The 13,430-nt window shown below is 37.7% G+C and overlaps 1 protein-coding gene across 1 annotated transcript in view; it reads right to left on the bottom strand.

The window, feature by feature from the left end:
- The window catches only part of QTMAN (queuosine-tRNA mannosyltransferase), a 413,460-nt gene that overhangs the window by 77,818 nt on the left and 322,212 nt on the right, over positions 1-13,430 (bottom strand).

Genomic DNA, 13,430 nt, shown 5'->3' with positions numbered 1-13,430 from the left:
GAGTAATGCATGATGAAATGGGAAGAACATCTGTAGTTATCAGACTGACCTCATTAGCCATGAGTGGTCCCATGGATAAGACACTTAGCAAACGCAGCAGTATCTTCCATTGAAAAGAGAATCTTCCATTGTTAAAAAGAAGCTTTACTTTCTCTCCTCTGCTTTGAAAGGTGCATCATTTCCTGATGTCTGTCCTTTCAATAGCTGGGATATTAATGGGCTGTCATAAGGAAAAGATGGTTCTATTTTCAGCAGCCCATTCCTTTATATGTTTATTTCCCACTACCATTTCTAAGAGTCATTTCTGAAAATCTAACATTTTCCAGATAACCTCATTTATACCGTTTGCTTATATGGCCTCTTCTGGCAACACAGTTTATGTGATTAGTATTATTTAACTTAAATAATTATTCCTAAATTCCCCATTCTCTCTTAATTTCAAAGTGTTTTAGATTGTATAAATTGCTAATTTAACTGCCTACTAGTATGAGCAGTTTGTCTTATTCAATTTTATAAAATTCCTTTCGTATATATTCCTCCCACACAGAAAATTTAAGGTCCTTGTGAATGTATGAGAATAAGAAAAGCTACCTTGTATGTTGCCAGAACAAATGTTTATCAAACCCAGAGCCATCCTTGCTAACATATGTACACTCACTTCTCACGATCCCCACTCCCCCCTAAAAAGAGCTCTCTAAGAACAACAACAAAACTCTCTCGTTTACACAAGGTTTACTCTAGTAATTCAACACAGTTTGGCAGAGCCCTAGGCTAAACTGAAAACAGGAAATCTTTATTTTCCTACCTCCTCTTTAAAACATTCTCTGCCCATTGGTGATCAATTTCCCAAGGTCTTTATACTACTTTCTCAGTACCCAGGTAACTCCCAATACTCACTCACCCTCTCCTCTACCACTGCCACTATGGGTCTCCTTGCATCCTACCTTGAAACTAAGTCCCATTTGGGTCCAGCTCTGAATCATGCTGGGCTCTCTGTTATTGGTCTTGTTGGAAACTAATCTTAAATTGTCACAATGCATTCATCATATTTTGTGCTCAACGCATTTAAACAGAGGCAACACCTTAATTCAAGGGAACTAATCACAAATGGGATATGTTCAGGTACTACAGTAAGCCTGTGAAGAAGATTATTTTGGGGGACAGGTAAAGAAATCTCTGTCAAGGACCTCAAGTTACTCCAGTCAAGCAACAGGTATGTTGAAGTGGAAAGAATCCAGGCTGTGTTGGTACAGAGGACTGCACAGGCATTTCTTCATTTTTGGAGTTTATTCAAATCAGTTAATTTCTCTGAACCGGTTTTCTAATCTGTAAAACAGGCTGATAATATCTGCTCTTATAAATTTCTCAAGAGCATTAAAAAAGAGAACATGTGTCAGGCATGACATGTAGTAGGAGCTGAGCAAATCTAATAAACGTACCATTCTTTGCTCCCCTACATGATGTCCATACTTAAGCCATGTTGGGTAACACTACATTCCCTAGTCAGTCAGTGAATGAGTCACTGTGTTGACTCAGCAAATGTTCATTAAAAAAATATTTAAGACCCTTCTATGTTTAAGAGGTTGTGTCTGCACTATGAAGCTTTTAGTATGTGTAGTGATATTTCATACATACTTATTTTGGTCGGTTAGCCCCCTAAATTGTAAATTACCCACATAATCTTTAAACTAAACCATGTTTACTAAACTGTGTTATCTCTATCACTCAAAAGACTTAACGTTTTTCAAACTCAATAATCTGTGTATCATTTTTTCCTATTTGTAACTCAGAAGCCAAGTTTCAAAGCTTCTATTTATTCACCTCACTTAATATGATGATGGTATAGAATAATGAAAGGTTTTCCCAATATGGATCTGAAGTAATCTCTTCCAAGCAAGAGGAAGTTGCTGTTTCCCATGTACATTTGCTCTACTTTATGTGTAAGAATTTACCTTGTCCACAAGTAAATGTTCTCATAACCTTTGGAATCAAAGATCTCCTATAGCAACAAAAAAGCATTGATGGAAACCCTAAAAATGGTTTCTAAGCATGTTCTATTCCATGACTTTTTAGGGGAAGCCATTATTTGGAGGCTGAAAATAGGATGGGAAAATGTACTGGTACTGAAGAAAGAGTAACTTTCTTCTTTCCAAACCAATACAAGAATTGTCCTAGGGCAGTGTTTCTAATTTGAGAGATTCTTTTGGAGCATGACATGATTTTACTGAATACTATGGCAGAAAAAGGGCAATGGGACAACAATACGAAGGGTCAAATTTCCTGAACAGAGTATCAGAATAGTAACAGAAAAGGAGACACTATATTTCTGTTGATAGTGACAAAAATACACTATTTTGAAAGAATGACAAGCTGACTATTAATACTGAAGAGAAAATGTGGAAAATAAAAAGGAGAAATGTTTGCAAATTTTATTCTAAAGCCAAATGTTACTTTAAAAAAAAATTAAAATAAATAAATAAATAATAAAGATTTGTGCTTCAGGAAAGGAATTTTTCTTTAAAATTTGGTTGTGAATAAAGTCATTTAATCTTTCTAAACCTGAGTTTTCTCATCTGAACAATGAGAATGAGGCTAGTCTTAGAATTCTCACAGAGGTAATAAGGATCAAGCATCTAATCAAATCTAATGGTTATCATATTATTAAGAGGCAAAATGGCAAAAAAAGGGGTGTAGGCATATTGACTGGTTGTAATTTCAGAGCTCTGTCACTTTTTTGCTTACCTGAGAAAAGTCTTTTCTCTAAGAATCAGTTGTGTCATCTGTAAAATGGGAATAACAGTAACACTACCTTGCAGAATTATGTTTCCATGTTGCTTGGCACATATTAAGAACTCGGTTATTACTGATCAATATTTTTTATTATTCATAATAGTGGTAAAGATCATCATTGCATTTAATTGTTATTAGAGAAACAACATTCTAAAACCTCTAGTCCAACACTCCACTGACCCTTTCATAGCTGAGCCTACTTTATAAACTAGAGATCCATGTCTTCTTCAAAACACGTTTTCCTTATTACTTCTTATACTTTAGCCATCCACTTAAGGCAGGTACTTTTAATGTTATCTTCTTTTCATTTGTATACTCATCAAATAATTGTACTCATACTTAAGAGATGCATTAATTGCAAAAAGATTCAATGTTATTAATTAAATGAATATATTCCTCCATTTCTATTATGTCTTTCCTATGATACTGTTTTCTACCTTGCACTTTTCCTTGTCTTTACTTGTATTCCTTCATTTTTCTGAGAGGTTCTGTCATTTTCCTTCTTAAAACTGCATAAACTGGGAAAATAAAACCAGAAAATTTAAAACTTCAGTTTCCAGATCTTTGAAGCATGAACAGATGGACATCAAAAATCTAATCTTTTTTTCTTTTTCATTTGCCTATCCACAACCTGAATATATCAAAATTACCAGCAAAGCCAACTTTCAGCACAACCACCTTTTTTTTTTTTTTTTGGCTCCCACATTAAATGTTAGGACACTAAGTATTGATTCAATTCAAATTCTGATTATATTGCTATTTAATTTTTAAGCCACAGAAACTGACCTCATCCAGAATATTGGAAAATATAACTTTTTTGTTAATTTTACATCTGAAATAAAACCTTTAAGTATACAAAACGATATATAAACACTTCTACTTACTTCAGCTTTTCTACATTTTTTAGTACTTCTTAGGAAAAAGGGAGTAAAAATAAAACAGATGAATACATCTGAAATATCTGACTTGCTGGGCCGTTACTCATTACTACAATATAAGCAAGGCTTGAAGGCAAAGACAGAAAATACTCAGTGAAAACACTGAATAAAAAAGATTCAGAGAAAGAAACAGTCATTCATCATTCAACAAAAATTAGAGTGCCTACTATCTGCCAGGTAAATTAGCTAAGATATCTTCATGGAACATATAATGTCATAGGTGCTTCAATCAGGAAAGAATCAGATGCTACAAGATGAGAACTCAGCCCTAGAAAGAAAGGGAGTTAGTACCAGGGTAGGCTCTCTAGAGAAGATGATCTGAACTCATGACCTTCATGATGATTACAAGTCAGCCAGGTATGGGAGCAAGAGCTGGGTTGTGCTAAGAGTAACTGCATCAGCATAAAGCCCAGGGAAAGAGAGAACATGGTCCAGAGATAAAAAGCAAAATATGGACAGAGCATTGACTGGGCAGAGGTAGATGGGAAGGTATGGGGAGGGGAGGGACAAAAGATGAGGCCTGAAAAATAAGCAGGGAGAGGTCTTTCTGTCCTTAATGATACAAGTGAGGGGCCAGATTGAGTCTGGTTAAACATTCCAGATACAGCTTGAACGAATTGGGGCAAAGATGGTAGAGCAAACACCGATGTTCAATCCTCCCTTGCCTTTTCAATTCCTACTAAAATAATGGTAAGAAATTTACTTAAAAGGCATATGCTCATTAGGACAAAAAGAAAAACTGGGAAGGACTGCAATGGAAAAGAATGTGAACCAAATTGCAGAAGATGGAAAGCAGATGGATGAGTGGTGGTTGAGCAGACTACCACTTCTGAGAGAAGGCAGAATATCCAAAAGAATGCAGGTAGGGGTGTGTGTGTGTGTGTGTGTGTGTGTGTGTGTGCATGCGCGTGTGCGCGTGTGGTTTTAGCCAAGAAGGTTGCATGTTCCACAGAAACTTTGAAAGGCTCAGGAACTTATCAGTCCAGGTTCTTCTCTATGGAGGCGTACTAGTGGAGCAGAACTGAAAACAGAAGAATTGATAGCAATTTTACATAGAGTGAAATCAAACACCCTGATAACCTCTCTAAGCCAATGCAGCTCCCACTTCAACAGCAGAAAGGATGCTTCCTAACTTGAGGGGTTAAATCAGAGACCAGGCAAGGCCAAAGGCAAGGGTGAGTGAAGTCAAAGTATGCCCATTCACTGGTGATGTTTGTCCAGACACTTTCACCTATTTGGCTCCCAGATAGCTGGAGATTCCCCTTCTAGGAAATAAGAGCCTTTCTCTAGAAACTAACTAGACTGATTTAGTGAAACTGAAATGTGGTGGATGCCACAACAAAACAACTGAATTAGTTTGTTCATTTCATGAGAAAGGTCACCAGTCAACAATCCCTGTCTCTGAACAGAGAACTTCTAATCATCTCTCACAGTCTTGCTCTTCAACAGGAATGGACAGTCAGGAACCACCAGACACTTGAGGAAAACTCTTAACATGGAATAAACAAGACAAAACATAAAAAGGGAACTTGTGATATGGAAGTGCTGGCAAAGGAAGAGCATGGTCCTTTTAAGTGATACAGAATGGGGTAAGGGCAGTGCTGGGTACTGGAGGGTGGGGTCCCTGGCTAGGGCTCCACCCCCAAGAACCTATGTGAGGACAGGCATTTCCTGCCCAAATGTTGCGTTTCCTACCCAAATGTTGCAATTCCCAAGACACCCTGGCCTGCCACACTCCCATGCTGTGCCTATAAAAACCCTGAGACCCCAGCAGGTAGACACACAGGCAGCTGGACATTGAGAGGAGCACATTAGCAGAGGAACACACAGGTGACTGGACATTGAGAGGAACCCACTGACAGGCACTGGGCTGGCAGGCCACCAACTGGCAGAACAATGCAGAGTTTAGCGGAAAACCTTCCCACTGGATCCCCTCTGGCTTCCTCCATCTTCTGAGAGCTACCTCCACTCAGTAACAACTTGCACTCATTATCCAGTCCCAGGTGTGATTCGATTCTTCTGGTATACCAAGGCAAGAACCCAGGATACAGAAAGCCCTCTGTCCTTGAGACAAAGTAGAGGTCTAATTGAGCTGGTTAAGACAAGCCGCCTACAGATGGCAAAACTAAAACAGCACCCTGTAACACTCGCCCAATGAGGCTTCAGCTGTAAACATTAACCCCTAGACACTGCATGGGGTCAGAGCCCCACAGCCTGCCCATCTGTATGCTCCCCTAGAGGTTTGCACAGTGGAGTACTGAAGAAGTGAGTTACACCCCCATCGTACGCCTGCTACGGGGACAAGGGAACTTTTCCTGTTTCACTTAGAAGAAACTGAGACAATGTAGAGAACAGAAGAAAACTTAAAAAAAAAAACCTAGAAGAAATATCCACAATGATAAGATTTTGCATCCATGGCAGAAAAGACAAACGCAATAAGAAAGTACATCCAAGAACAAGAAAAGCTGCTTGCAATTAAAAATAATCATAACTAAAAAAAAAAAAAAATCAATGGAAGGGCTGAAAGATAAAGTGGAGAAACTCTTGCGAAAAGCACAATAAAAACAAAAACAAAAATAAGGAAGATGGGAAAAGAGATAAAATAAGGTCAGTTTAGGAATTGAAGAAAGTGAATACTGAAAAAATAAAGTGGGAAGAAAATCAAAGAAAAAAATATAAGAAATTTCTTTGTACTAATGGATTGAGTTCTCAGAATAACAAAGCAACAAAAATTTAATCCAGGTAGAATCATTATAGAATTTCAGAATACCAGAGGTAAATCACAAGGTCCCAATACCTTTTGGGTGAGGGAGCAAGGGGAGTCACATGCAAGGAATCAGAAAAAAGACTGCGGCCAGACTTCTCAGGGGGAAGTTTAAAAAGCAGAAACAATGGAACATGACCTTAAACTTTTGAATTAAATGATTTCCAACGAGAGTTCAGTACTCAGTCAAATATCAATCAAATGTGAGGTAGGCTAGAGTCATTTTCAGGCATGCAAGGCTCTTAGGTACTCTTTTTCTTGAGAAGATACTGGTGGACGTGCTCCTCTATAGGAAAAAAGTAAACCAAGGAAGAGAAAGACATAGAATCCAGGACATAGTTGACCCAAGGACCCAAGGTACAAATAGAACAAATAGGAGCAAGAGAGTTGAGGCCTCCAGGAAGGTAGAGTCCAAGAAAAAAAATGGAAATGACAGGTTTCCTAATGTGGTCGACATTGAGCAGATGAATTAGTGATAGTGACAGTGCTTGGGAATGGATTTGTTGATAGTGACAAGAAACCAAACAAATAAAGCCAATGTAATAATTAGCTCTAGGAAAAAATGAAGAGATGTTTGAGAAAGGAAATCTAATCATAGAACACAATGAGGCTCAGCAGGGAACACTTTTTACATAGTGATAATGCTATAAACACAGAATATTTATTTAACCAAAAGTTGAGATATAGTCATATTGGAAAAACAGGGTGAGGAAAAATGTGTGTATGTGTCTGTGCTTATAAAAGAGAGCTACCTAAATCATTTCCAAAGGCAGGAAAGTCAATAGATTTCTCATATTTAAAAAAAAAATCAAGAAATAGCAAGATAAGAAATGACTACAATTTTGTCAGAGGGTAGCCTCTGAGGAAGGTATGGGACATGGGGGTAGGGAGGACTGAGGAAGAAAAGTTTGCTTTTTATTATAAACCTTTTGTTGTGTTCTCTGATCTTTTAAAACTAAATACATGCATTATCTTCGGGATTCATGATTTTCGTAATCTCTGGAAATACTGTCCAAAAATCTCTTTGAATACTGCCTCTTAATTTTTCTCTAGTTTTTCCTTCTGAAACGCCTATTAAACATATGTTAGGTTCTCATCTTTAAAGATCTTAACATCCGTTTCCTATTTTTTCTTTTTAAAATTTCATATATATTTATGAGATGGGGTCTTGCTGTGTTGCCCAGGCTGGAGTGCAGTGGGATGATCACAACTCACTGAAGCTTGCTCAAGCAGTTCTCTCACTTCAGTTTCCCAAGCGGCTGAGACTGTAGACTCATGCTGCTATGCCCAACACCTTTCCTATTTTCAATATCTTCTTCCATTTTGCTACATTCTTTAACATTTTTAATATCTAGTTTCTAGGTTGCTAATTCTCTCTTTATCAATGTGTAATACTTAGCATGTCCACTGAGTTAATTTTGATGAATATATAAAAATTCTATGTAGTCCTTTAAAAGTATGCATTATTTTTTACAGTATAGTTTTCATTTCTCATGTTTTCAGTTTATTTCTTATGCCATTATTTTAAAACCTACTTTATCTTCTCTAACCGGAAATTCTAGTATCTGAAGTTCTTGAGAGTCTAATCCTATAGTGAGTTGTAAGAGGCAGTTTCTGACTTGTTCAAACTGGGCTAGATAATGGATAGAACATATCAGAAGAGGTTTTGTGAAGAGGTGAGGAAGGTGACAAGTTCACTTCTAGGCATTACTCAGCTTGATTTGGAAGAGCTCTTGATGCACCAAAGTGAGCCAATGGAAAGGGGTTTGAATCCAGATTCTATCCTTCCTTAAAAAGAAAAAAAAAAAGAACTAGTGTTCTAAAAGTGTAAGATATTGACTTAAGCTATTAGGCACCAGCAGATATTTACAGAGTGCCCACTCAAATCTTGCTCTTACAGGAAAAATAATTAGAAGATATATCAGACCTTTTAACATTCTATGGCTGAATTTCTTTCTTCTGAGCTTTAAACAAATTTTGCATGTTGGTTGTTTAAAGATCACAAGAATTCATGGTCTTCTTTCAGAAAACAGTGAACATTATTGTGAGTTACAACATTATTTCCAGAAGAGTTTTTACTTTCCACCTTGAAACATCTTTTCTTTGAAAAGTAAGTTCATGAATATGGACAAATATTCTCAGTAGAGACAATATAAATTCGGTGTTTGTGTTAATATCATTGTGGGTCATGGCCACAAAGACATACAAACATCCCCATAAATATAAAATTAGATATAAATGAAAACTGTATACCTTTAAACATATAATATTCTAGAAAAAGTATTATTCAATGGAGTTCTCATAAAAAATAAAAAAATTTCTTATAAGTTAAAAAGGTAATTATTCCATTATTTAGATGTATTGAAAGTCTGCATGAGCTATCTTAAAGTACTATGTATATCACCTGAACCAACAATACATGTTATACTTTATACACATTTAACACTTCAGAAATGTATGCCAGGGTATAACTGAGTCCTAATGGTGTCAAAAGCCAGATCATTCTAGAACTAGATATTACTTTGGGAATACAGACAGCAAATGGCCAGATGGCCCTGCAGTAAACTGCTGAAGGCCATTTAAAACCAATCCATGTGTAGATGTATTCCAACAGAGAATTATGAGCAACAAATCAATGAGATACCAAAAATTGTGTAACAATATCTTTGTTAAGCCAGAAATAACATTCTAATTTTACAGAACTTGAATTAAAACAAATCTTATTCTTTATTTCCCTGTGGTAAATAAATGAGCAAAATCAACTCTGTTGTCCAGCACGTTTATGGCTCACAGTATGTGCTTACTATGCAGTTGCTGAACAAATGAATGCCTTGGTATGAGGAAGTGGAAAAGGGTATGCATACACTATTCTACGCTTTTCTGGGTCCTGGGAGTTTGAGTATATTTTATGTAGGCGGTTTGCATATATGAAGTGGAAAGAGGAAGGTTGGTTGAAGGGTAATTATTTCTTGATGGAAGAATATAAAAAGTATAAACAGATCAGCTATTGCTTAAGCAAACTCAGCTCTTCATTCCTGATCTACAATGCAAATGGTATACAAAGTAAGGTTTCATCAAAGAGTGACTGTCACATCAACAGGAAAGAGAATGAAGACCTCCTATGCAGTATTATTAGATATATTGAATTTGTTGTCACTAAGATCAACAAAACACTGCTTTGAAGGACTACACACTGTGACACAGAAATAGCTTTGCTATACAGAACACTCCTTTGATAGAATTTTTTTTTCCATTTTATTGTAATGGGGTTATACTTCCAGAAGAAATGAATATCAATTTACTGATGGCTTGGACTACTATTTAAAAAGTAATACACCAATCAGAAAGCATCTGTGATAACTAAGAATCTATTCTGAAAGAAAAAAACTTAGAATCTTTCTATCACATGATAGCCCCATAACACAAAATAACTCCATATCGTAGGATGTGGAATGGGACTGACTTCTCTTATCATCCTGGCATTTCAGCTGAGGCTCTAATGCTGAGGATTAATACCTACAAACGCTAAACAGAGGTGCTAGGCACACCTCTGCAGGACTTGCTAAAGACAAAAATATTATCTGTAAAATACTCTTACCCTATCACTCTCTAACAGCCTATGTAAGAAAAGGGTAGAGACTGGGACGTCTGCCAGAAAAGGGGTTGGCATCTCTTTCCCCAAGCTGGATGACTGCCAAACTGCCGAAACTCAACACCTGCTTCGTTCCACTCCTAGTACAGAGCACAGAATTCTTGGGAGAACCTACTGCATGCCCCCTAAAATATGGGGCACAGATCATGGTAATGGCCGTGATTTGAGATTCTGAAGGAAGGAGGCTGACCAAAGTTGTCCCCATGGCAGGTCAAGGAGAAAGGCAAGCAATGGAAGCAGTCTCTATTTTTACGATTTGTAAGGAAGATGTCTGATGTGTTTTCCTGTGTCCCTTGTGGTATGGGGAGGGAGCTAGGCTTACACAATATTGAATGGACTATGCTTAAGGGCCTTTAGGGCAAGGTACATGCAAGTGGGATATGACCTGAGAAAAGGAGGTGATTAGAAGTTCTCCAGATAAAGTTTCATCCATGACAGGTGTACTAACTCTGTGTATGAGGTCTCTGTATGTGTATCTCAAAAGAACATAACTAAGTGCCACACAAAAGACTCAACCAAAGGCATGTGACACCTATGACAGGTGTCATAAACAGCTCCATCTATATATAACTAGCCACACTCCCCCTTTTTCTCTCAACTGGACTCTCCCAGTCTGGTCCCTACTGCAGGAGCCTGGAGGAGAGAGGAGAAGGCATGAACAGACGTGTAAGTAATTGGTCTATTGAATAAGTTGGACGTTATAGGGTATAATGAGAGAGCAGTTTTAGTTTCCCTTCCACCACTCCCTTCAATCACACTCTCAGATCTTCTTCCTGTGGGTGACAACTTGGATAGATACTATGGTTTTCTGGTTGGGACTAATTTCTTCTGGCACTGCTAGCATATTTTTCTCCTTCCTACATTATAATCTAGGGTTAGAAGAGGTCTTTTCAAACATGGTGCTAAAGGTAGAAACCACAAAAGTAAAGAATAAACTTGGCCGGAAGCAGTGGCTCATGCCTGTAATCCCAGCATTTTGGGAGGCTGAGGCGGGTGGATCACCTGAGGTCAGGAGTTTGGGACCAGCCTGGCCATGAAACCCCATCTCTACCAAGAAGACAAAAAAATTAGCAGGCATGGTGGCATGCACCTCTGATCCCAGCTACTCAGGAGGCTGAGAATCACTTGAACCCAGGAGGAGGAGGTTGCAGTCAGCCAAGATTGTGCCACTGCACTCCATCCTGAGTGACAGAGTGAAACTCCATTGAAAAAAAAAGAATGGACTCATCTGTGTAAAATAATATAATATATCATAAGCTTCATAAATACAACTGAAAGACAACCCACGGAAGTATAAAAAATATTTGTAATATATATAACAGAGTTAATCAATTAACTTTTGGAAATCAATGGGGGCTGACTGTCAGGTTCAATTAGCTCCCCTCTACTATGTGACCTAGCAGCTGTGTGACTTCAGATCATTCACTTAACATCTCTGGGCTTCAGTTCCTCTTCTACAAAGGGGGATTAATACCATTACTGACATTACTGGGTTGTGGGGAGGATTAAATGAGCTAATTTATGTAAAGCACTTAGCACAGCATCCAGGCAAGAGTATGTACTCAAATAAATGTCAGCCTTTTATCCTCATCACCATCATCAAATCTCCAACCGGCAAGTGATAGGTAGTATAAATTGATTTGTAAGCACTCTTCCCCTATTTTGTCTGTATTGCCATAGTTTTCCAGAACAAGCATGTGTTACTTTGGTAGGGAAAATACACAAACTATTTCAATTAAAAAACAAGAATAAAGTCATTTGTGAGCCTCTGCCAACTTTACAAAGTAGAGAAAAGCAGCTGTAGTTTCTTACTTGCTTTAGAGAAGATCCTCCTGCTCAGTTTGTTATACATAATGTCCCTGAGTTATTGGATAGACAAAATGGTTCTCTTCCAATGGAGGCAAGAGCCATCTGATCATTCATTGATAGAAATAAATATCTGATTACCAATTACATTTCCACTGATCAGCCTATATACACACGAGACATGCAAAAGGTATAAAGGCCTTAGAAAACCCTCATAGGAATAGAATCCAACATTTTGTGTCACAGCTTTTTACTATGTGTCTCCTTGGGTTTTACTTGTTTATCACATCATCTCATTTACCCTAATGAAAAATTACTCCTAGGACTCAGTTTCCTTTACTGGCCTCACCATTCATTCTGAGCACAATTTTACAAAAATAAGGCAAATGGAAAGATACTGATGTCACTGTCAGATGAAGCAAAACCACATGAGAGGCCTTGTCTCTGGTGCTCATTTAAGTTAGGCTGAAGTAAGAGGGAAGAAGTTCTGGGATTTATGTGTCACAGTGCTTCAAATAGCTGCCTTCTGCAAACAAGCCCAATTTACAAGAGAAGCGCAATATAAGGTAGAGGAGGGTTTCAAGTTTTAAACTATGTTACTAAGTACACATTTGCTTCTAAACTTTAAAGCAGCACTGAATCGCATTTGGATAGAGTTATAGCATTGCTTTAAACACACACGCACACCCAGAGACACACACCATGGAGGTAATCCAGTTACTCCTGCAGCACAGATGTGCACAAGAATGTTCTAAGTGATTAAGATAGGGCTTTAAAGTTAGTTAATTAGAAACATCTCTTTTTCTATGATCAACACTGATATCAGCCCGAGTTCTGGTTGGTGGAATTTAAATTTCAATCTAGCTTTAAATGTTAAGATGCACTTTGGACTTGCTCTTGTGCTGTAGAATTGGCTTCGTGTGGGGGCCTTCGGTATCTAAACTCCTTCAATCAGTTCTAACAGTTTTAAAAATAGAATTCTGTTCACCTGATATTATTAAACAGAGCTTCTTATAGATAGCATTTATCCCTTCTTGGAAGGAAGGATAACAAAAGTCATAAATGTAATATTGTAAAACCTATTTTGATAGAAAAGAAATCACTTGTCATTCTAAGAGCAACCATATCACCCTGCTCTGATTATTGGTATGATCCTTTCTAAAAAGGCCATAGGATTGTTGAGAGGGTAAAGTATAACAACGTATAGGAAAGTGTTCAGTATAGTGGTTGGCACAAATACTTGCTTAACAAAGTTCAGTTTTGCAAAATGAAGGTTATTGCTAGAGAAAGTGAACCTAGAGAGTTATAATAAACATGTACTGGCTGGGCACGGTGGCTCATGCCTGTAATCCCAGCACTTTGGGAGGCCCAGGCAGGTGGGTCACAAGGTCAGGAGATCGAGACCATCCTGGCTAACACAATGAAACCTCGTCTCTACTAAGAATACAAAAAATTAGCCCGTGTGGCGGCATGCGCCTAT

Source organism: Callithrix jacchus, chromosome 6 (assembly GCF_049354715.1).
Source record: "Callithrix jacchus isolate 240 chromosome 6, calJac240_pri, whole genome shotgun sequence".
In the NCBI taxonomy this organism is placed as follows: Eukaryota; Metazoa; Chordata; class Mammalia; order Primates; family Cebidae; genus Callithrix; species Callithrix jacchus.
Note: the sequence above shows the minus strand (reverse complement) of the source record. Positions and strands in the feature narration are given on the sequence as shown.